The sequence below is a fragment of the Mycteria americana genome, chromosome 2, assembly GCF_035582795.1.
Source record: "Mycteria americana isolate JAX WOST 10 ecotype Jacksonville Zoo and Gardens chromosome 2, USCA_MyAme_1.0, whole genome shotgun sequence".
NCBI lineage: Eukaryota > Metazoa > Chordata > Aves > Ciconiiformes > Ciconiidae > Mycteria > Mycteria americana.
This window is the reverse complement of record NC_134366.1, coordinates 105,931,710-105,951,192: the sequence shown is the minus strand read 5'-3', so window position 1 is coordinate 105,951,192 and position 19,483 is coordinate 105,931,710.

The following is a 19,483-nucleotide window of genomic DNA, read 5'->3' as shown; positions in this document are numbered from 1 at the left end:
ATGTCATTCATGTTGACTTTAGCAAGGCTTTTGATACTGTATCCCACAATGTTCTTATACGCAAGTTGGGACCTAAGGTCTGGGTCAGTAGGCAACTACCTGGGTGAAAAACTGATTGCATGATAAGGGTCAAAAAGTACTGTCCAGTGCATTGTACTCTACCTGGATGCTGGTAACAAATAGGATACCACAAGAGTCTATAGTGGGACATGTCCTCTTTCACATCTTTTCAGTGATCTGAAAGAGGTAATGGAGTATTTGCTCAGAAAGTTGGAAGATTACATCAAATTGGGGACGAGGGCCCCTCTTTTGAGCAGGAGGTTAGACGACCTCCTGAAATCCCATTTAACCTCAATTATTCAATGATTCTGTGATTCTATGGTTGAGTCAAATTCACTTTGAGGAAGTCTGGAAAATTAAGCTTTATTGAGGACTGTGAAAGGTCTGCTATAGAAGCTTGGGATTTTATTTGGATTTGGATAGAAATCTCTGCAATGTCATTAGTGAAAGAATTACTAGCAGAAACTGTTTCTGGATGGTTTTAACTTATTGCAGGAGTCTTGCAATCTCCAAATACAGAATATAAAACAAGGTGCAGACATTTCTGAATGTGAAATTTCTACACAAGACAGTTATTGAATCAAGACATTAATATCATTTGCCATTAATATCTCTGTAATGAGAGACTTAATTGTACAAATGGCCCTTTGGTAATACGTGATTACAGTATTATTAAGCTCAATTCAAAAGAAAGGATAAGCAAAAAAGATTCATAACTGAGGTTTATAGTTTTAGAAGGGTGAAGGAAGAAATCAAGGAACTAGTTCATGAACTGAAATTGCCTGAGTACTTAGAGGGTTGAGTAAGGAAGACATCTAAATTTCTCTAAAGACAAACATGCAAAAATATCTGGAGCTTCAGCTAAAGAAAGGGAATTCTTTGTAGAAATGGTTCCAAACTATAGACACACCTCAGAAAGGACACTTGAATCAGCCAGTGAGTCTAGAAATGTCAGAAAAATTGATTAATCAATAAAGAAAGCTATACTTTAGAGGTCGGAGGGGAGGGGAGGGAGAGGAGAGAATAGCCAGAAGTAGAATTTGTTTTGGTCTTGAAAAGAAAAAGGTAGAAAATTTCTCAGACACATCATAAGAAAACTAAGGCTTCTATGCAGTAAGAATGAGGTAGGTGTTAAAAGCCTTAAATGAATACATTGCTGTGGTTTTCAGTAAGGACAATAATAATGAATAGAAGGGCAAAGGCAGAATGACTAATGGGAATGAAGGTATGGAAATTAAAATTCCACATCTGAAGTTAAGGAAAACTCAAAGATTAAATGTGTTCAAGTCACAAGGACCTGATAATCTCTGACCCACAATTATGGAAAAAAGAAAACTTGCATATGAAACAAGAGGTCAAGTAGACTTCTAAGTATACCAAATTGGAAGTGGGAACCTATAAATGTAGGATAGTGAATTTTATATATGTATATATATATTTATATATATATACACATATATATATTTAAGAATAAGGGAGAAGGAAAGTCAACTGGCCTATCAGCTTGACCTAAACAATGTAGAAAATATCAGAACACATTTTGAAGGAAAGTGTAATAATACATAGAAGTAAATGAAAAATGGGAGAAAAAGAAATATGCATTAAGAGAAGGCAGATTGTTCCAGACTAATTTTTCTTTCACTGGTGAAATAATTGTCTTTCTATACTAGAAAAATGTGATAGATCTCATCTAACTAGCATATAAGGAAAGCTCAGATATTTTCCTGGAGAGGAACTTATTAATTAAGAATCGCAGAGACAATCTGATATAACACTAAATAGGAAGTTATTAATTAAGATGATAGAGATGATAACTAAATCCTAAAATGAGCAGTGAACTGGCTAACAGGTAACCCAGACTGTCCTGGAAAGGGAAATAGTGGTCTGGTGCAAAGATGCTTGTTAATGTTTTCATTAGTGAAGTCAGTGCTAAAAGTTAGACTGTGATGATGAAAATTCTTCCGACATAACATATGGCGATGCTATCAATAAAAAAAAGAATTGAATATAGTATAGAAAGAAATAGTGTGTCTGCATTAGCATTTTATTTTAGGGCAGCAGGGAGCTTATGAAGTCAGTCTCCTGATTTTCGCCACTTACTGAGCTGTTGTTCACAATATGAGTGTCTCAGAACAGCTGGAAGATGTTTCCTGGAGTATCAGGAAATACACCCAATGCTCTTAAGTCACAAATGGGTTCACTGTACCAGACTAATCTACATCAAAGTTTAAAAAAAAAAAATACCCTGAAATGTATGGACATCAAATCCTTAGAACCAGCTATTGCACTCTACAGATCCACCCCTACTAGTCCACACTATTCACTAACGTAGACATACAATGTAGATGTAGCCTTGAGAGTTATTTATTTATTTATTTTCATTATGGAGCCATAAACTACATTCTTTTTAGGTAAAATTAAACTGAAGCCTGAGCTCCAGGACAGTACCTATCCTATGCCAGCCCCTAGTGCTCACTCCATAGGATCAGACTAGCCAAGTCTGAACTAAAGCCGCTGGCATGTGTCTTGGGTAGACAATGGGGTCTGAGCACCAAATCTTTGTGATACACATCCACTCCTACCGTGCAGTTGTACTTTCTAAAGTAGATATAGCCTTTGAGACACTCAGCTGGAATAACAGAGGTTTACACTGTAAAATGGGAGTTTATCAGTTGGAAACCACTTGGAAGGAGAAACTTTGGTTATATTAGTTCATCCCATAATAGTAGAAGCCAATGAAGTGATGTGATCATGGAAAAAGGAATGTGCATGAGTCAGCATATTTCCTGTATTGATGTATAAAACACAGTAATGTAATACTAATACCTTTATACTATAATCTGAAGACCACATTTTTCAAAACTAAAAAGTCTTTAAATGCTTACATTTTTTTAGCTATGTTTTTGACATTGCTTGGAACATCTGATTTTCAAACAGTGGTTGCTCTTCAGGTTAACCATTTACAGTGTCTTAACTTGAGAATACAAAATTGAGATTCTCAGAATCATGTTATTCCTTTATTTGTCCTAAATTACAAGTAAGTTAAATAAGCAGAATAAAAACCCATTGATATAGCTCTAATTTCTTATGGAATACTGATAAAATAATATTGAAATAACTCTTTATTAATTTATGTATAATGGCCTGGCTGTGGATCTTCTGTTACTGAGGGGCTGGAATCTATCAACTCTCTCTGACCTATCTGTCAACATGGATGAAAAAAAGGAGTTTGGGTGGCAAATTACATTTGCAATGTATTTGTATACAAGAATATATTTGTGCTAATTATCACATTATGTATGATTTTCTTCATTTCCTCATATTTATTCCTAATACTTTTGTATACTTTGCAAAAAACTATTTTGATGGTAAATCTTCATTCAATCTATTATTTGAATTTTAAAAAGTATCTATAAGGAAGCTTAAGGAACTCTTGTTTTAAAACCTTATTACTGATTATTATGTAAATTAGGGAAAACAAAAATATTAGGGGATTATATGAAAAGTGATGCTTCAATGTTGATAAATGCTAGCTGAAAGCTACCTGTTGAAAAAGTTTGACGTTGGATCAAGGTTTTAGTTTGGATCTGACACAACCATTTCAATTTCTTATGCTTCCCATTTGAGGTGGAAGCTGGTTACTTTCACTTCCTCTGTTATTCGTTGCTTTTGTATAAAAGCTGGTGTTGAATTGGCTGCTCTCACTTTGGGTATTTTGAAACTCATATCTACTTTCTGACTTTTTGTACAAATCTGTGTGCTGTCCTTTCAGTGAGTATATGACCAAGTACATGGAGTGCCTTAGCTTTGGGGAGAGGCAGAGTTGCCTCATCTCTTTATTGGTCATGAAATCCTGCACAGACATTTTGTTAATAGTTATTCCTGAAGATTAACATTTTCAGGTTCTGTTCTGTATCTCTATTTCTTTGTTTTCCAGATGTGAAATTTAGTAAATGTTGTAGAAACTTTGCCACATGTGAAGGGAAACTGTTCCTGAGTCAGACTGTTCCACAGTACCTTCTAATTATTAATAGCTTGCCTGTGCTTTGAGGCAGTTACTTTTTCCAGGTTCTGGATGCATCTGTTTCCTTCCAAAAATAGCACAATGATGTTCCAAGAAAACCTCAGTGCCCCATTATAAGCTCTATTCATGTTGTATCACTCAGTACTAATTACCAGGTGTTTCTTTAGGCCCTCATCTTTTAAAGATGTGATCATCTGCTCAATTTTATATACTGTGAATACTTCCATTAAAGGCAAGGGGCTTCTCACTGAGATTAAAGGTAAAAGCACATGTTAGTCTTTATGAGATGTCTTTGGAGCTGCTATTATTAGCTTCGATTTATCTATTGTCTATTAAAAAAAATAAAATTGAATAAAAGATGAACTTTTATCATAAATTTTGAATCTCAACAGAAAATATTAGTCATCAAGTTATTCCTTTATTTCATTGCTGAAATATAGCAAAGTAATAAAATCACTCCTTGGCCACATTACTATGCAATAGGTACTTGGGTTTGATGCAGTTTTAAAATCAGTAGTCCATATGCACTTTATTTGCTGTCTTTCATGATTTTAGAAAGATATTATGTCATATTCATCTGTTTATTACTATTTTGGGATGTCAGGAAACTACACCAATTAATGATTCCAAATGCAACTTACAGCAAATTTAGGATGTAAGGCATTTTTTACTTTTACATTATTTTAAGCTCTATGTAAGGCTGGAAAACCATTGAAGACTGATTCGACTATTACTGAAAGGAGAAAGTTTTACTAATTTCACCGGTAGTGGACCTGGATTTTGCACAAGGAGTGTTGTCAGCTTAGTTTTAGCCAGTATTTATACTGCAGAAAACGTACTTCCATTACCCCAGTCTGCCTTATGCATGTGCCACATGCTGTATTGATGTGCATCCAAAAATAATAAAACACTCAAAATGTGAAAGGAAGAAACTATTATGCATAAGTCACTGCAAGTACAAAGCCAATTTTGTATTGTGGGATGGTGTCCAGAAACATACTCAAAGTGAGGAAAGAGTTTTCTTTCTCTAAAAACAAACCTGAATCTTAATTTAAGCAAAGCTTAGTTGAAATTATTTTCTTTTCTTTATTTTCCCTGAATGGTTTCATTTCCATCATGATATGGGGATTGGGTTTTGTTTCATTTTTTCAAATAGTTACAGTACTATTTACAGGTTTTGTTCTTATTTATCATGAAACAAAATTTCTCTTAAATGTTTCCAGGCCCAAAACTAAAAAAAAAAAAGAAAATCTCTTTGATTATCTTGATCTGAGAAGCTCTCCTGCTGGCAAATCATTCCCTCTCTTTTACTTTTTCTTCCAGAGCCAAAGGACGTGGTAAGTTCTGAACTGCCTGGACCTTCTCTGCTCTAGAGAAGCCGCTAGTCCAGCAGTTATGACATGTGGTAAGCATGTGGGAGACCAGTTTTTAGCTGCATTTTGTTGAGAAAAAAATCTACTTTCTGTTCTGTTCAAACTGTTCCACTTCCTATAAATAATCAGATATTCTGTGGACCAGAGAATGAAAGGGAAATGCATCTTCAGTAAGGCAGCGGTTCAGTATTCAGCTAGCAAATGGAAGAGGTAGCTTTACTTTCTGTGACATCCCACTTCTGAGGTGAAGACTGTCATTGTTTTCTAGAAACTTAGTTCTTATTTCTAAACAAATGGATCAGCTTCAGCAGGCGAATTACATTCTGATTCTATTTTGGCAAATGAATAAAGAAGTCCCGAGGGATAAGGAGGAGCAGCCAATCTAGGAGAGGAATCTAAACTGCCCCAAAAACCGACTCTTCTGAACTTGCTAAAATTTTAAGCTATCTGCACAGTCAATGTTTGTTGAAACTGAATGTTCCTAAAAGCTTTGCTTTCAAAAACTTGATAATTTTAAACAGGAAAGTGTTGGCCAGGAAATCTCTGCTCATATATCAAGTTCAAAAGTGAGACGTGCAATATAATTAATTTTGACATAGTATTCTGAGATAGTCTGATAGAAGATGCTATGTAAATGTAAAGTATGTTTTAAAGTAATGAAATACAAATTAATGTAAGTAACAAAACTGTATATAATACAAGTATTTTTCTACAGAATACGGCAGAAGAGAATGGAAACTGTTTGTTGGGGTAATATTTTAACCAGGACCCTGAACCATTATTGAAGTGAGAAACAATATTTCCTCAGAGAAATTCATCTTTTCTTTCAAAAAATTACAAACAAGTCCACATTCAAATGAAGAAAAATAAAATATTGAATAAGCTTGGAAATGTTTCCTTTCTGGCTCCTCATTTTGTCTGACTCACTGAATATGATGGTGAGCAAATATGTTTCATGAAGGCACAAGAAACTAACTAAAAAAAAAAAAAATTAAGATATTTGGAAGCTTCCCACTGGGACGACATGTATTTTCCCACTGGTTCTTGGTTCCATTGACAATTTTTATAGATGAGGTCACAGAAGTTCATGAAAAGATTCTGATGTTCAGATGCCACAGTATGGGGCATTGTACACATTGAAAAATGTACCCACGTACTCACACTCATATTAAAAATACATGTAATTTAATAGAAGTTGGTTGAAACGCACCTCCAGACAGTAGAAAATGAACTATTCCTGCTTTGCTGTAGATAGAGATAATTCCCCACTGGCTCACTCTCGTGCTGTATTTGTATCTGCACCAAAGAATAAGGCAGCACTACTCTCATTTGGTGATTTCTTCTTGCACCAGCCCTCCCAATGACAATCCAAAGTTCTTGCCAGTGAAAATAAAGCCCAGAGATTTAGAAGAGTCAGTGGAGGAAACACAACCAAAACTGCATGAAGCAAAATGTAGCGAGAGGGTTTTATTGCTGGCGTGTGAAAACAACTTCAACAGCTAAAAATTTTTCAAAGCATTACATTTCCAAGCACGGCAAAGTTCTTAGCATTTCAGCACGCGTTGCAGGTTTCGTTCGGCAGCGTGGGTGGAAGCTCACAGCAAACGGTGCAGCGACACATAGGTAACAGCGCAGCCTTCTGCTTGCCCTGCAAAGGAGAGTTTTACAGCTTTAAAACAAAAAGCACCTCAACTTCTTGCAAATTACAAGCCAGATCCTGCCAAATAACAGCATGAAAAGAAGCAGAGTGGCAGCAAGAACCGAAGGACCACAGAATCAAATTTACCAAGAGGGCTGGAGGGGTGCTGGCACCCTGACTGGCAGCGATGGCCGCAGCCCGCGCGCCCGTGCTGGCACAGCTGCGTGGGCCTCCCATTTCGCTCAGGCTGCCTCTGCCCAGAGATGAGGCTGCAAAATTGGTTCCTTTCGAATATTTTAAGGCTTCGGAAAGCTTCAATAGGTTGTTATTTCCTTCTGCTTCTAGTTAGCCCTTGGAGTTGCGCTGTTTTGATGTGAGCTGACTTTGCGAGGTCAGGCGGGTTAAATGGTGTTTGATTAAAATCAGAACACCCAACAACTACTGTTTCACAGTTTGACTTTGTTGGCCTCTTCATCTGGGAATTCAGGAAGACACCTTTAGCTTCAAAAAAAGAAAAAAAAAAAGGCAGCTTTTTTTTTAGCTTTTTTTTTCATGTGGCTTAAAGAGAAACAAAGCAAAAAAGCCACCTTGTGTATGTTTTTCTGTCAATGGGCCTGCCACTGTTTATCAAACCAAGGCAAATCCAATTAGCCTGTGGCCTGCCTCCCAACCTTATTAACCTGCTCAGCTGTGAGAAACTCAACAGCCCCTGCCAATATCTCATTTCTCCAGCAGCTGATAAGATCAGTTCAAGATATTCAATGGGGTTTCCTTTCACTTCGGCTCCATCGCAGTCACCGGCATCTTAACCGTGGTAGCCGGATCTTATTTTCCTCTCATTTACGACATGAAATAGGATGGCAACTCCGAGGCCTATGCAGCTTGTTGGAACAAACACCGATCAGGCCTTCGCGGTGTTTGACAGGACGGGCTGATTTTCCTTATCACAGCTTGCCCACAAAGGCCCGGGCCAGGCCGGGGTTATTAACATTCCTCGGTGAGATGCGTCAGGCCTATTTCTGTCATGCAGACAGATTGAGCCTTTCACTCAGGCTCGCGAATGAGTGACACATGGCCTGACTGGGAGGACAACATTGTTATTTGAGTTAAGAAATCAATTTGTATCAAATGTACACTGTAATTTATTTGTTGGCTTTGAAGGGAACCTGGCTGAGATAAATGGGAATGGGCTTCTTTCTTCCCCCCTATGCTGAGCTGATAAAGTTCTTGTGAAGCTCCAGATAGCTCCAGTCAGAGCCAAAGTGACAAACATGTTTAAAGTTGCACAGTGATCTTTAAATCTCAAAAAGAACACCTTGTCGGACATGATAGAACATTTTTTACCTTTTCCCTCTATCTGTCAGAAAGCTGCTGTGACACATTGCTTTAGTATTTTTGCTGACATTTTCTTTATCAAGCACATCTGTTTGTGGTCAAAAGATGCTTATTCCTATTTTCTTCAATCTACAGCAGCCTAGGAAACTGCCAAAAGGAAGGAAGAAAATGAGACATTCTTTCCAAGAATAATGCTTATTCAATTTTTTTTTAATTGTGACTTTTCTTGATCAGGTTCCAGTTTTCTTTTTACTTTTGTTAAAAGAGAGAAGAAACGTGTAGGGAACATGTATCATGAGATCTTGTCTATTTCAAGAAGTTTGGTTGGGTTCAGACTGACGGTGCATTAAGATGTTGGTATTATATATTAAATCGTGAGCTACGAGACTGACATTCTCCCCTATTAGAGTCATAAATATGAGCCCAAGTGTTGGCTCTATGCATCAGTGTTTTTCCCTTTGAAATAATATGAATAATCAAAAGTTACATCTACGGTTTCACGTATGCTTGCAGTTATGACTCCATAATGAAAAAATGCTAGCAAAGTAGCCACAGGCAGAGTAGCTCATTGACATTTCCATACAATAACCTGGTGGTTTAGTTTTGTTTTTCAAAAGTGATCTAAATGTAACATGTCGTATTAGATGACTATATAAGGTACCTTACCCTTACTCTGCACTATAGCTTCCCACCTGCATATAGGCTCTCTTTTAACAGATGTGCGTGTGTGTGAATGCACATACACAGAAACATTATAAAGCAATATAGGCTGCTGTACTCTGATTAGTCCACAGAAGGTACAGCCATCCTCAAAGCAAGGTTAAACTTGAGGTAGTCTAAAGTGTGCAACCAGGGTCAAACACTCTTCCAGTCCTTCCAGAAGCTAGGTCAAATGGGATTAGCAGTACAAGCATTTTTAAGATAAGTTACACCATCACCAAAATGGTCACGCCGTTCCCAGGAACCTCAGGGAGGGTCACGCATCAGGATTAACTCTTCTCTCAGGCTGCCCAACCAATATATTTCACTCTCCTCTTTCCTGCCTTTCCTCTGGGAATGTTGCAATCCTTTAGGCTGTGAGCAGCCTGCCAGCCTTAGATCTTGTTATATGTATGAGTACTGACACTGTAATAGTGTTAAGCCTTGCTCTCAGGTTTCTTCTGTGCCATGCCCTTTGGGCGAGGGCTTGCCCTTTTACCTTTCTGCCCAGGTGCATAACGACAGTGCTGTTATTCTGACTTGCCTGACATTTTTTAATGTGGTGCTTTTTAAACCTTAACTCCATGTTTCCATGTTTAGGCAATACCTTCAGTTTTTGTCTCAGTTTAGCAACCCAAAGACAATATATCATTTTAAATATCTAAAATGGGTTTTGATTTTCATCCTGTGGCACAGTCTAGAGGTGTGACCTTTGATTTTCAAATGCTCAGAGTAGGCAATACTGCAATCCAGCTCTAATTACCCAGAGTAAAGTGCTCTCTGTTTACACACATTTATATTTCTACATAAACATATTCCATAAAACATCTTCTCAAATAGAACTGTACTTTGCCATGCTCTTTTAGCTATATCTATATAGCTGTTTACAATTATTACAGCCTAAGCACATCAATCAATTCATAGTCAGATCAAACTCTTCAAGAAATCATACCAAATATTGTTTTAACCTCATTGCTTTAGAAATAACCATTGGCAGTGGAGTAATTCAGACCCCAGAAATGGCAGTGCAAAATAAAACACCCTCTAGCTCTGACACAAGAGCACTCTGTCATGTCTACAGCTTCACTCTATTAAAATAATACATCCTCCAAAGCACTTGTTTTGGCCTTCTCCTGCCTTATCTTATATCCCTTAATGACAGAAAATGGAAAGCACTTAATTTCTCTTCCAGGTTTGCATTAATTCATTATGAGCAATGCCAGTTTTGTCTCTGCTGTAAGCAGGCCCCTGATGATAATGTAAAGATGAACCCTTTGCATGGAATTTGGAGAGGAAAAAAACAGATGCAACGATGTGCCAGGTTTGTTCATGATTTACTGTGCATTACGTTCTCTAAAAAAACACGATGGCTGGCAGCAGGGGCACGCTGCCTTTTACCTGGTCTTCACTAACTCATGTGAATCAGAGGGAATGCTCTGGGCCAGGAGACTCCCTTCTGCATCTTACCTGAGAGCAAGTGAGTGTCCACAGCTGGGAAAAGCTTTTGATGGAACCTGTGGGGCAGGTAGTGTGACTAACCCAACAAGTAGAGAGCCTGCAGCAGGAGCAGTGGTTCCTAGGGAGATCAGGGACATAGATATAAGGAGACAGAAAAAAAAAAAAAAAACAAACAAAAACCTCTTTTTCTCAGGAGAGGATTGCATTGAGTTTGCTTCAAGAAACCCCTGAAAGCTTCTGGATTCAGAGCAAGGCTGGAAAGAAGCAAGGATACAGTGGGCAAGGGAAGATTTATTTTTGTATTCTCTTATTGTCTTACAAAGGAGGCTTTGCTTGTCTCTTTAAAAAGGTCCATTGTTTTAGTCTGAGCTAAAATAAACTATAACTTCAGAGTTCATTGGATGTTTTTGGCGTGCTTGCTGTAAGAACAATATCTACCTCAAAACTCTCACTGACTCAGGGAGTCTCTGAAAATACCTTCTCTGAAAATACCTCTGCATATGCTGAAAGCTGCAAGAAACAGCAAACTGAGAGACAGTGAACACGGATTCTAGCAATTTCACAACCAATTGCTATTAATCTAAACTTCACATGTAGAAGGGATGAATTGTCATTTTCATCTGTAAATTAAGGAAAAATAAAACTCAGAATAAAATTCTGGTCCTTAATATAACAAAACACAATCTGCATCCTTAACACTGGCTAATTATTCAAGTGAAGCGTCCCGCATTGTGTAACCCCTGCTGACACAAAATATCTCTGTGTCACCTTTGGGCAGTCAGACTACTGGAAGGGGGGTTATGGTGTTGTTGCTGTAAGTATGATCAGAAATGTGAAGCTTTATCTCAGGGTATCAGTGTCCCTTTCCCTAGGTCTCAAGCATATCATGGCTCGAAGTGGTTATTATTTTTATAAAAATATCATGTTTCTAGAGGCAATGGCTCCCTAGATTCCTCCTGGGAGAGAAGGGAAAGGGAGGAAGAACACAGCAGTGTACATCTTCCCAAGCTGCTGCTAAAGCTAATGTGGAAGTAACTTTTCTGGATCTGTACTTAGAGACTTAAACCACAGCATACGCCTGAAAGCTCAGGATAAAATAAGAAAGCATTTGCCTCCTTTGCCCCCAGCTCTGACTGCTGTGTTGACATGCAGCAGGGTGAAGGGGAGTTGAATACGGGAAGCAATAGGCAGTGCTGAAATGAAATTTTTTTTACACGTGTTGCTTCATTGTGTTATTAGGGAGGCACACCTGCTAAAAAGGAGGACATGCCATGAAGTGGGGGAGATGTTAAAACTGTAAACATATAAAAGTCTGGACCAACACTAAACAGGCCTGGGAGGAGGAGCCACTCTAAAGTGGAGGTAGTAGGATGCCAATTTGAGGCACAAGAGTTAAAGCCTCAGGAAAAAAGGAAACACAACTTCCACTGAAGAATATTTTAGGAATGGTAAGTATGTCTGTCTGTGAGTAACCCGTGCCTAGTGCCTGCACGCTACATGCTCTCACTGATGAGTGAAAATAGCAAAACAGCAAGTGCTCTCAGCGAAGCTACAGAACATAGCTAAACTTAAAATTATAACATTCATTTTGGGAGTAGGAAAAATGGAGCACTAGAAAGTTCAGTTTCATTTCCCCTGGTTTCTGAATGAAGGTTTGAGACAATGTTCATTAATTAACCCTAAGTTTTGAATTGGTTACTTGTTCCTGACAGTCAAGTCCTGGTTAATAAGAGGGAAAAGTGCATCACTGCTTATTAATATAGGCTGAGAGAAAAGCCTTCCAGATATTAGGTATCTTTAAGTTTGCTGACTGAAAGTATCTGTATAAATATTTGCTTCACACTGAATTATTTTGGACAGTTTCAGCCAAAACAATTTGAGCAATGATACAGGGCAAAATATATTGTTTTGCCTGTGCTAGAGGAATTCTGATGACCTTTTATTTAGTCCAGTATGTATTCCAGTAAATATATCCCTTTGAAAAGAAGGAATTTGATGGAAGACAGACCACTTGGCAGACTGTTGGTCTTCACCAGTTTTTTTTTATAAAAACAAATAATTGTGATGTTAACATCTAATTAAAAACTGTATAATAATGTGCATAAAGTAGATAGCAGGACTAGGGTTGTAAGTAAACATTCGCATTTTTGTAGCTGTGATGATTTTAACTCTGTATTTGAAATAATATTCTCAAAAATATTTTGTGTGTTCATATATCAGATTTTGTGCAACTGCTCTGAAAGAGCTGCTGAAATAATTCCACACAGTAGAACCATCCTTAGGTGAACAATAGGTATAATGCTAAGGTATTTTTTATGTCACATACAATTACATTTGGTTACTGGTTAACCCTTAGTAAGGAAATGCTTCAGGCTTAGCAAGTAGGAGATTTTGATATTTAGTAGAAGAACCTGCCTTTGTTATTGTAACAATATTCAAGACATAAATGAATAAAATCATCTCTTCAAAAAGAATGTACAGTTCCCAAAGATTTAACATTAAATCTTTTGGGGGATTAAGTGGTACAGTGGTGCTGCTGCAGATCTTTCATATGATCTCCTAGCCTTCAGCCTGTCCAGCTCTGCAGGAGTTAGAGGTATTCTAATCGCTATGAGATGAATTTGGTGAGGATCATTTCCCACTCTCAAATGCAAACTTACTATCATACATTGCACTAAAGAACATCCTTTCTCAACTGTAATTCTTCAATTATCAGTTGCAGAAGGCATGAGTAATGGAGAACCTGATCTCAGTTGGGCTTTTTAAATCAGAATCCTCAGGACGCACCAAATGAATGATATTACTCACTCTAATTAAAAAGAAAAAAAAAACCCAAACCAAAACAACAAACCCAAACTAACAAAAAAAACCCCAAAACCTAGAAATGCCATAATTCTCCCAGGTGCTTTGGGTAGCAGACAATCAAAAATGAGGGGAGTCCAAACCACATCATTTTATTTTTATTGTTTTTACTTTGGTATCAGGCTTTTTTGACCTCTCTCAGTAAGCCATGGAGGGAAAGAGAAGTTGTTACTCAACCCCAGCTTTCTCCTGCTCCGCAGGCATTCAGACAGCACAGGAAAAGGACTGAGGAGGCCCTGCCATAGCAGTCTCTGAGGCAGCTGCAGGCCAGAGCCACAGCTGCAGCTTCCTGTCTGCCCAGCAGGTTGTTGGAGGAGCGTCTCGAGGTGGATGGCTCCCACCATGGGTTTCTGCAGCCCATGGATCTCAGCAGCTAAACAGCTGATTGTTGGAGACGGCCTAACTACATGTAAAGCACAGCCTTTGTAACAGCCTCAGATTCTTTCCTTTTCTTACTGCTCAAGCCTGGAAATGAAAAAAAAAAAAAAAGTATTAAAAACATGCAAAACCCTGGACACTGAAAACTAGGAGGTGATCTCTTCCAAATCCCTTTTATAATTTTACTTTTGCTGCTTGGGAACCACTTATTTAGCACTGTATTGCTGCTTTGGGTGCTAGCATGGAAGACCAATGTAATTATGTTCCAAATCTCATTCATACTAAAAATAGACTAGTTTACTGAAACTGTATTTAAGACAACCATGTATGATACTATTCAGCAGTCAGCAATCCACTTTGCAGCCCCTTTGTAAATGCTTGCTTTGGGAATATCTAAGGTATTTTGTGATATCCAGTTGCCACTGCTGGGTTAAGTAAATTAGAGCAACTCGTTTCCAGCAAACTCACCTTAGAGTGAGTGATGTGCTTCCAAACGTTTTCTGTCAAAGTGCTTGAGATACAATGTTAGGAGACTTTTAATATAATATGTGGTTTTAGTTAAAAATAGCAAAGGCAAACACACTGCTCATTAATAATGGGATATACCGTAAATGATAGCTTTCAACAGAGTAATAGAGCATAGCAAACAAAGAAGAGCAGCAGAGGCAAGTAAAAAGGAAAATAACTTTGAAACTCTTCTGATTAAGATGCTAAAGTAGTTTCCAGTGTTTATTACAAAAAAGCTAATTAAAGAGTTTACATTTTATCATGCACAGTAAAGAACTCCTGACAGGCATTGTTATAATATGAAATGCTGCAGTCTCCAGTAGAGTTTAATTTAGAGCAACAACAAAGAAGGGAAAAAGAAGAAATAAAACAATTGAAATGTTGCAAGCAGACTGCCTTAAGCTCAGGGGAGGCCTTTTAGAAAACCGTTTGGTAGAAGCAATGCAAACTGAGCTACTACCCTGGGAATAATATTTTTCCTGAAATTGTTTCAGGTTGAAGTGTTTATAGGAGGCAGTATATAGGTTGTGTAAGCCACTGGCTAAAAGATTGGGGAAGTATAGCTTTTCATCAAAGGCTTATCACGCTGATTATGCAAGAAGATCCACAGATGCTGGTGTAAACCATTCACTGGAGAATTAGCAATTCCTGCATCATTACTGATCAGATCAACAGATGTCCATACTGCCACCAGTTACCAACATTAACTTGCTAATAAACAGCATCATGTTTACTCAACATATTCAACTAGAGCAAAATTTTGACATCTTCTACACATGTGTTAATTTCTTCCAAACACATTCTTGGCCTGAGAGCGCCTTGGAAACTGTATTGATTTCACTCTCGCCCAATTGCATAGAGAAGAATAATGATAGATTATGCATATCAATAATTTTAAGCCAGTCAACCACTGTTTATTTATTTTAAATACAATATTTTGTTGTCATATCTGCAGACTTGAGGTTGAGAAGGTGATTCTACTTCCGGCTAGTAATTTTTCTGCAGGAGATATGAGAAGGCGACTTTTGTTTGTCATTAGCAGCCCTTGGGATCTTCATATTTTATTTCCCTGGCAGTCAGACGTATGAGCTGCTACAGAGGACAGAGTTGAGCTATAGGACACTGAATACACAGAAGGCACACTGCTCTGTCTCATTTTCTGTCACCGATACGGCTCTATGATTTGCTTTCCTAATGTTTGACTTGGTGTCATAGTTGGAGGAAAATTAATTTGCAGAGAAACAGCTCAGATAAAGTGGCAGCATGAGGAAGGACCACGAATACCTAGTAGCAATGTTTCTTGCTGCATGTGTTGAGCAAGGATTTCCCATCCCTTGTTCAGCATATCATAATGAGAGGAGTTCTGGGACACTAGACTTCTGCTGGAATCTCCTGGAGCCCAGACAGTCCAAATATATATGATTACAGTCACATGATATATGGCCACAAGCATATCATTCTTTCTTTCAGATTTTACATTTTAAATTAGTAGAAATGAATCACTTCAGCATTGCATGCAAGACACCAGTACAACTTACTGCCACAAGAGAGCATTCACACTTAGTACACATTTTATTTATGAAAAGGTTTCCTCATATAAATGGAAATTAAAACACCATCATTTCTACTAGGTAGACTTTCTTTTGTTTCTAAAGCTGCTTTCTTCCCGTAAACTTTTCTATTGTCTTTGCTAAAAAAGGCTTTCTTTACCGTTCTCTGAGGTATGGCTGGGCTGCTTGTCTGTGTTAGAAGACAGTACAGATCTCTGTGAATCACAGTGTATATCTTTCTTTCTTTCTATCACCCAGGCATTGTTGTTGTAACTCTAGATTGAACTATCAAATGTATTCTACACTACGATTGTTTGAAATAGCTGGGCTGTCATGTAGTTGCTTGGCTGTGGAGTAATATTAGTCACACCATACTGTCCTGGACCTCTGAAATTTTTTTTTGTTTTCCAGATGTAATTCATAGTTTCGGCTTTTCATCTGTAGTCTCGTAAGTGGCATCTTTCCCTGTCTTCTTCATGTACTGTAGCATTGTTGGGACACTCATGTTGATAAGATCCTCTGTTTACATTTCTATTAACTGTAGAACAAAATTCTTAATAAAATGAATTTGCTCTAATGAAGCTCAAGTCAGTAGGTAGTCACAGCATGGTGCAAAGTCAATTTGTTCACTCAGTCTTTTCAATGAATTGGATTTGAGATGGTTCCTTCTGTGTTTTTATTGGAAACGAAATGCTCTCCTTACAGCAAATGCACTCATATCTCCCAACACATCCCCTTTACTCTTGGGTACTGCATTATGCTGTCTTGCCATTTATGCCAGCTTGCACTGTGGATACCTTGTGTTACCCGCTACCCAGGGTGTACCAGCACTGCCATCAGCATTGATGTAGGGTGCCGTGCACCAGCAATGCCAGAGCTGATTGCTCCACTGGCTGTTTTGCCCCACAGTCAAATACGGGGTTTCATGCTCCTGTTTTTTATGGAGTACCCACTTTGATTTGTTGTTTAGGGCCTAATCCCAAATCCATTAGAATCAACAGAAATGTGTTCCTGTTGTCCCAGTTCATTTCAGGGTATTTTCATAGAATCATAGAATGGTTTGGATTGGAAGGAACCTTAAAGATCATCTAGTTCCAACCCCCCTGCCATGGGCAGGGCCACCTTCCACTAGGGTTGCTCAAAGCCCCATCCAACCTGGCCTTGAACACTTCCGGGGGGGTCATTGTCCTGGTTTTGGCTGGGATAGAGTTAATTTTCTTCCTAGTAGCTAATACAGTGCTGTGTTTTGAATTTAGTATGAGAATAACGTTGATAACACACTGATGGTTTAGTTGTTGCAAAGTAATGTTTACACTAGACTTTTCAGCTTCCCATGCTCTGCCAGGTGCACAAGAAGCTGGGAGGGGACACAGCCAGGATAGTTGACCCAAACTGGCCAAAGGGCTATTCCATACCATGTGACATCATGCTCAGTATATAAACTGGTGGGAGCTGGCCAGCAGGTAGCGATCGCTGCTCAGGGACTGGCTGGGCATTGGCCCGCGGGTGGTGAACGGTTGCATCACTTGTTTTTTTTGTTTTGTTTTTTTGAGTTTTGTTCCTCTCTCTCTCTCTCTCTCGTTATTTTCCTTTTCATTACAATTTTTATTATTATTGTTGTTGTTGATGATGTTGTTATTATTATTATTATTATTAAATTATTAAACTGTTCTTATCTCAGCCCACGAGTTTTCTTATTTGTGCTTTTCTGATTCTCTCCCCCGTCCCCCTGGGAGGGGGGACAGTGAGCAAGCAGCCGTGTGGTGCTTAGTTGCCAATTGGGGTTAAACCACAACAGGCGTCCACAACTTCTCCAGGCAACCTGTTCCAGTGCCTCACCACTCTCATAGTGAAGAATTCTTCCTTATAGCTAATCTAAATCTACCCTCTTTCAGTTTAAAGCCATTACCCCTCGTCCTATCACTACATGCCCTTGTAAAAAGTCCCTCTCCAGCTTTCTTGTAGGCCCCCTTCAGGTACTGGAAGGCTGCTATAAGGTCTCCCCAGAGCCTTCTTTTCTCCAGGCTGAACAACCCCAGCTCTCTCAGCCTGTCTTCACACGAGAGGTGCTCCAGCCCTCTGACCATCTTCGTGGCCCTCCTCTGGACTCACTCCAACAGGTCCACGTCCTTCTTATGTTGGGGCCCCCAGAGCTGAACACAATACTTCAGGTGGGGTCTCATGAGAGCGGGGTAGAATTTTGTATGTATTTACGGAGGTGTTCACATTGTACTTGAAAATTTGCCTTCTCCTTGGTGAGTGTAGTATATAAATAACAACTTCTTATTCACTTATGTCTTTACTTTCCTAAGCTTACATATGAGCAAAATTAGACGAGTCTTCATGCAACACTGGGCTTAAATATACCCATTGCTGGATTGTATTTCAAACAACAGAATTTCTTTTACTCCTTTTCACTCTTGCTGTCTGTTTCCAGCATTCTCCATTCACATTTACTGTATCATCATTTTACACGAAAGGAAGTTTTTCTTTAGCACTGGCCTCATAAAAATAAAAGATAATACAATGAATGAATATCACTAAGAGCCAATTTTTCTCAGCTAAGCTTTAATGCAAGTTCAAGCTACCTAGAGTGAGCTGTGATAGAAGACAGAAATGAGACTTCAGGCAGCTTTCTGAAGAATGAAAATCATTCCTCTCTTGCTATATTGTTGTTGCACAGGGCCAGGAGGTTAATGGCAGAGGAGCTTTACAGCACATAGAATTCACTGGCTGCGGAGGACAGAGAGCCACATGACCGGGGATGTAGCCTATGGATTTGTGTGCTGGTGTTAAGTATCCACAGGTGCATTGCTCAGCAGCAGAAAGTAGCAGTGGTTATTGGTACTAGACCATAATGGAACACGACGGTATTTTGTCTCCAACGATGGCTGTGGCCAGACATGTATTTGCTTGGCTATTTATGAGAGGAGTTTTCGTTTATTTTCATTTTTTCTCTAATTTATAATACTGGATTACATTTAAAAAATAATATTAATCAAGCCCACTGCAGCTTTCTAATTGATTTTTTTCATTAGATCCAAGCAATTTGGTTTTAGCTTTTGCTACACCGGTAAGAAAATCATAACTATTACCAACTGCCAAGAGGATATCTATGTCTCAGTGCAGAATTCATTCCATCTATTCCTATTTACTCAATGTCTTTCAGAAAGGAGGTGTCATTGCCAGTGACTCTTCACGTACAGACACTATTTGACTATGAATTGCAACCCCAGCCAACGCCATTTTGATTTTACTCTTATCTTTCATTTCAAAGAACATTCCCACAACCTTTACCCCTCCCCCCACATAGTCAGGCACTCTGAGGCACAGTGTCAATCATTAGACACAAAAATATTTCAGTTATTTTAAAGCTGAAGTATTTGTCACAGGCTCAAAAGATAGAGATCTAATGACTTACCAGGGGCTTTGCTTATAAACACACACCTATACTATTCTCAGAGCTTGGTATTATTAATATTTTTCCTTATTCTTTCCGTTCTCACACTTAAAACAGAAACACATTTTCTCCTAGAAAATGCTGACAGGGTGTCTTGGTATCTCAAGGCAGAAAGGTTGCTTTCCCCCAGGCAATGCG